Source organism: Micropterus dolomieu, linkage group LG06 (genome assembly GCF_021292245.1).
Source record: "Micropterus dolomieu isolate WLL.071019.BEF.003 ecotype Adirondacks linkage group LG06, ASM2129224v1, whole genome shotgun sequence".
In the NCBI taxonomy this organism is placed as follows: Eukaryota; Metazoa; Chordata; class Actinopteri; order Centrarchiformes; family Centrarchidae; genus Micropterus; species Micropterus dolomieu.
The window spans coordinates 6,036,959-6,043,216 of record NC_060155.1 but is presented as its reverse complement, the minus strand read 5'-3'; the positions used below and the strand labels follow the sequence as shown (position 1 = coordinate 6,043,216).

The 6,258-nt window shown below is 38.9% G+C and overlaps 1 protein-coding gene across 1 annotated transcript in view; it reads left to right on the top strand.

Annotated features, from left to right (window-relative positions):
* Window positions 1–2,979: 2,979 nt before the first annotated feature.
* The window catches only part of LOC123972163 (acyl-coenzyme A thioesterase 6-like), a 186,849-nt gene continuing 183,570 nt past the window's right edge, over window positions 2,980–6,258 (top strand). The window contains exon 1 of the mRNA XM_046051453.1: window positions 2,980–3,604. The gene's annotated coding sequence lies outside the window, so the exon portion shown is untranslated. The remainder of the gene's footprint in view (window positions 3,605–6,258) is intronic.

Genomic DNA, 6,258 nt, shown 5'->3' with positions numbered 1-6,258 from the left:
ATACACACACTAGGCTGCATTAGATAGAACAATACATACACACAAGACAGGATAGTGTTTAGGGCAAGTGATGATGAATTAGCAGGAACGATTTTAATAAATAGAAAAACACATACATGAATACTGCTTGCATTAAAACATGATTTTAAAGAACATTTGTAAATTAGGAAACATGGACAAGAGAATGAGTTAGATGTAGAAAGAATTAAATCAGCACAGCACCTAATATTTTAAGCCTGAAGTAGGAGCTAGGATGCCACATACAAATAATATCTGTTAAAGTAGCTATAGAAGGGATTGGAATTGAGGGCCATTAATTTTGTTTTAGGTTAAAAAACATTCATCTAATGTAACTGTTTTTTGTAATTTCTCAACTATTGGTTCACTGTCTCCTGAGTTAGTTATTAGTTTGTATAAACATTCCTTTGAGAGTTTGCTTCAATAAAATAATTCCAACCTCCACATCCACTGATCCTCCACTGATGTCAGCGTCTTTCTAGTGCACTAAAGTTGTACAGTCAACTCATAAAGAGGACAAATACCACCTAAAAGACTGTGAAACTGAAAAGCACAAAGATTAAAAGGTCAAGAAGGCTTCAGAGCAAATATGAGCTCCAGCCATAATGCTCTCACATGTGACCGAGTGCTGACAGATACTTCACCAGGGAAGTGCTCTTCTCGATCAACATTACAAATGGTCAGAATGTCAGGGGCCTTGAAAACTGCAACATATGCTGAAAAAGAACAGTTACAACGTTGAAAGAGTTTGGGAGTAGGAGCATTGATAATTTGTAGGAGAAGAAAAACGAATAAGGGACTGATGTTAAATCCAAATTAAAGACAGACAAAGAATAGGTGATTCCAGAGTTTAAAACATAGGATATGTCATTAATAACTGATTAATTAGCACAGCTACACTGAGTTTATAAATCTGCTGTGCTACTCAGCCACCTGTTACTTAGTACTACATTTCAGCAAAAGGGATCAGAACATCTAGGAATGTTCATTCTAAATTTGGGAAATGCATTCCTTGTGTTTTTAAACAGAGTTTTAAGAAAAGGGGATCTAGTGGGATTGTTATTATATTATAACTCTTTTGAGATCCCTGTCTGCTCTGGGAGGAGCCAGAGCAGAGCTCCTTAGCATAGCAAATGCAATGACAGGCAATCTTTCAGGCTTGATTTTAAAGATGCCAAAAGGAGAAGTCTCATTGAAGCCTTTATAAAGCAACTTCAGCAGCCCATTGGTACCGCATGCTTAAATTTTATGATTGTGAGCATTAAATTATGATTGACCTTTGTCATGTATTCCACAGGAACAACTAAGCAACTGCAATGTTAACTTAAGAGACACGTGTGTTGAACACTTAATTTATGTATTGTTTCTGTTTTTGTTAGTATTATTAGTAAACTAGTCTTAAGTACGGAAGAACTTTAGTGCACTAATGGATAATGGAGTGTTATTTTAAGATTTACTATTTGTACGTCCAATGGCAATGTTCATTCAATGCACAGATATACAGGGGGACACAGGGTTAGAAGGGTTAAGTCGCAAGCAAATAGAAAGAAAAATCATGTTGAAAAAGACAGATACTTTCCTCAAATAGAGACAATAGTTAAAGTTTCCACCCTACAAACAGTAGGATAAAGCTCACTTATTGGTAATAGTGAGAAACAGTTGCAAGCAAATTAAATAATTCTTCACAGCCAGTGCAACACCAGAGGAGGCCACTCCACTATGGTGCCTCGTGAGACAACACAGCGCAAACGCAGCAGCAGGCGAGATCGAGCACGGCCTTCACTACCACCAGCTATGAGTCCAAGTGAACCAGCTAAAAGAAGAATAGGACTCACTCTACACACGACTGAGCGCCCTCAAATTGGTACCCAGCCTGTTCCCCAGGAAATCTGAACCAAAATAAGTTTCACTGTACCACGGGCAAAACTTCACAATTGGACATTATGCACCATACCATTCATGTGTCACATGAATGATTGTTGAAGCATTGTTATGTCTTGTCACTGTGTTGTTACACAGAAAGTTCATTATGCACCGCGTGATTGTTTTGATACATGTATAAGAAAAGAACAGCCCACCGCATGATAATTGATCATTTCACAGCGTGTAAACAATAATTTGAGTATTTTCTTGAAAGTCTACAGGCTGTGAAATAGGCTCCATGTTGCCAAGTGTACTCCAGATTGTACTTATTTACGCATGTTGAACTTGTACAGTCAATGCACTATTGTAGGTCAACGACTTGTCAGCAGGTGATGTCTCCTGATAATGGCCTGAAAGGGTGAATGTGTTAGAATGTGACTAATAAGTCACAGAGATGGGAATGTAGAAGGAATTTAGAAGCAAATTTGTGTGAAAACTGTTCTACAAAACATACACCAATATAATAGACAGCTGAAATTAAGATCACAGTGTTAAACCTCTATAGCCCTGTGTGTGTGTGTGTGTGTGTGTGTGTGTGTGTGTGTGTGCTCCTTTCTGTATCTGACTGCATGGGCTCAACAGAAGGACCTCATGTGTGCTGTTGGGCAGAGGTAGAGGAGGACACACAGCAGAGTGAGAGAGCACAGTAAGACTGCCCTGTCTCTAGCACGTAGCACAAAAGACACCAGCTCATTCCACAAAGTCAGGTTATGATTGAGATATTATGATCAGCAGTAAGCATGCCAAGGCTTTGGTTTAGAAGGAATGGAAGAAGAAAAGTATTGTGAGGAATGTAAAAATAGTCCTTTAAAATATTCTCGCCGTGACCCTTCAGAGACAGAACTCAAATTGACTAATGACAAGGTATATATTATTATTATTATTATTATTATTATTATTCATTAGATTCTTTATTCTAACATTTTGAGATTTGGATTTTTGATTTCTGTGAGCTGTAAGCCGTAATCATTAAGATTAAAACAAAAAAAGGCCTGAAATATTTTACTTTATGTGTAATGAGTCGTAAAGATAAGTGAAAGTTGAACTTTTTGAATTAAATTACGGGAAGAAAATTGCTTTTCCACAATATTCTAATTTTCTGAGAAGCACCTGTATACAGAATCAATTCCAAAAGTTCTAGAGGCTGATTGCCATAGTTGCTTTGTCGCTTCATACCTTTGCCTTTAAGCCTCTTATCTCTGGACCTTAACCTGCAACATGAACCCTTCACCCTGAAATCTGAAACCTGTACCTCCCTGCCTGTCTGCCTTCAAACGAATGTACCTTAATCTGGTCAATCAATTTCTGAATCTGCATTTGGGTCCTGTCCTCATTGCCTGTATTCACAACTTTGACATAATGCAAAAACAAAAAGTGTCTAAAATGTGAATATAAATTCCTCAAACCACTCCTAATCCACTTGTCCCCGGTCAGTCCACATGCTCAGTATGCTCACTGCACTGTCATGGACTTAGTAACCAAACCAAGAAGTTACAGTTTAGCTAGTCACACATTCATACATTCTTTGGAGGACAACAACATTTTGTCTCGACAGATCAGATACAATATTTAACAGGATCAGGACACAGTGAAGCAAAAAGGGAACCCAACCAATATAAATCACTGACATTCAGCATCAGATCAACCATTGGTTTTACTGCAGGTAAGTCACATTTTCACATGTCGTGACAGAAAAGCAGAAGAAGCAAAGGTAAAACAAGACACTTTATTAGTTAAAAAAGGAACTCTTCTATCTAAGGTGTTAGAAACTAGACAAACTATTTTCATCATCAAACAAAAGAGGAATGTCTTATTTATGTTGAGTCCCTTTTTGATGGACTGAGCTAACCCATTACAGCCACTCTCATTCCTGCTCCTTATTAACTTGCACCTTTCCATGCTCTCCTTCAAGTTGCAGCTTCAGTTATCTTTTGCCTTGTTATCTTCTGTCAATTTTTTATGTGAGGCAGGGAGACAGTGAGAGGGGAGAGAAAGACTGTTTGTTATTTTGTGTCTGAGAGGAATGACAGTGATAAAAAAGATAATGAGCTTGTGTAAGGATGTCTTTTTTATATTCCAACTACTGTTTCAATAAGTGGTCCGTCATCTGCTCGTGAGACCGCAGGGATGTTTGTGCATGTTTGTGCCTACATTATAATGTTCTCCTTTACTTGAACCAAATTTGGAAACTTATTTGACTGGTGCATGTTAGCCACTTTGGCCACAAGAACCCTGACTATACACCTAAATACTAGATGATTAACTCTTGCTCTTCATAAAATCTTAGAAGTATACTATTCTGATGTAATTACTAAATTAACAGTCTTAATTAACTGTAAAAATTTAGTAAAAATTTGAGTAGTTGTTATAATTTGGTCTGGCTATATTTTGAGAAGTAATACGTGAAAACAAGATCTGAGCAGCGTAAGATATGAATTCTTGATAAAATATGTATCTGAGGTACGGGTGTGATGAGACACTTAGCTCACGAGACGATACGAGACACGATATTTGGTTCATGAGACTGAGACAAGACGATATTTTGACACTATTTTTAAGAGATCTTCAACACTGAATTCTATGAAATCATTAAGCATTAAACAGTTATTTCCTGCATTCTGGTTCATTTTTCTGAACCATTTTATGGTGAAAATTATTCTATTTATTTAAAGGGAAACACAAAATTCAGGTGGCAGGTGACAATTCAAAATCTAAAACTATAATAGAATATAATGCAGTAATGCTCTCAGGCATTCTTTATTGCTTTCAGATATGTTTTTCCTGTAGATCAACTTTTCTAATGTAATATCATCCAGGGACGGATTGAAAGATGGGGGGGCTTAGCCCCCAGGGTATGCGTAATTTGCACTTGCAAAATCTTTGCACTCGCATCTTTTGTAACTGTATTAGAACTACACTTATGTCAACAACCAGTGAAGAAGACAAGATGTTAATAAATAAAAAGCAACAGACATACTCTGTTTTTCCATTTCTCCTCTGTTGAACAAAAGTTACTGTAATGTTACATGGGGTTTGGAAGCAAAAACATTTTTGGTGCGTCTTCTCCAGGATTTCTTTTATATATATAGCAAATTTAATCAAAATCCTCATTGATTGCTTATTGCTTATGTGCTATTTTAAAGCTGCTACGTTCAATGTTTTGCTCTAAACTACATTTCGTTGTATTTTGCATACAGTGACAATAGAGTCTCTATCATCAATCCTGAAATCTGTTAGTTAACCGTCTCTCATTGACCAGGATTCAAAGAGCTGCTAACTCTGGTTGATTCATTTTAACTTTACTGTAGCTAGCTAGCCAATGTTAGATAACTGTAACTGTATCACTCACTACGCTGAATCAATCTTACTTCACCATGTTTGTGTGTCGCTGTGTGTGTAGGAACCATAGACGGTATATAAAAAGGTAGGAACGTTGCTCAGCAGCTCAGCAGCTCGGCAGAGCAGCGATGAAAGGCAGCCTCCCTCAGGGTCCTAGTGCCGGACCAGAGAGGGGGTTTAAATTATGAAGCAGAGGAAACAACCAGAAGGATTATTTTAAGCCAATAAATAAAAATTATATTTTATTATTCTATTATATCAAAATCTAACCCTGGTTCACAGTGAAACTCAGGCAGCTTCGTCAGACCAAGGAGGAGACCTTCAGAAGTGGGGACAGAGCATTGTACAACCAGGCCAGGAACACAATGACTAAAGAGGTCAAAGCTGCAAAGAGGTGCTATGCTGAAAAGCTAAATAACAGCTTTGCAGCCAACGACCCTGCCTCAGTGTGGAGAAGCCTACGGACACTCACAAACTACAAGAGACCATCCCCCAACACTGCTGGTACTCAACGACTGGCAGACGAGCTGAATGGTTTCTACTGTAGGTTTGAAAAGCCCATTGTCACACCTCTCCCCCGCTCCAACACCATCTTCAAACCTTCCCCCTCTGACCTCTCACCTGCACTCAAGATCTGTGAAGAGGACGTGAGCCACCTCTTCCAAAGGCAGAAGATCCGGAAGGCTCCTGGACCTGACAGTGTCTCACCATCGTGCCTGAAAATCTGTGCGGACCAGCTGGCCCCCATCTTCACTCAGATCTTCAACAGATCACAGGAGCTGTGTGAAGTTCCCTCCTGCTTCAAACGCTCCACAGTCATCCTGGTCCCAAAAAACCCCTCCATCTCTGGACTAAATGACTACAGGCCCGTCGCCCTGACATCTGTAGTCATGAAGTCCTTTGAAAGACTGGTGTTGGCCCACCTGAAGGACATTACAGGCCCCCTGCTGGACCCCCTGCAGTTTGCCTACAGGGCTA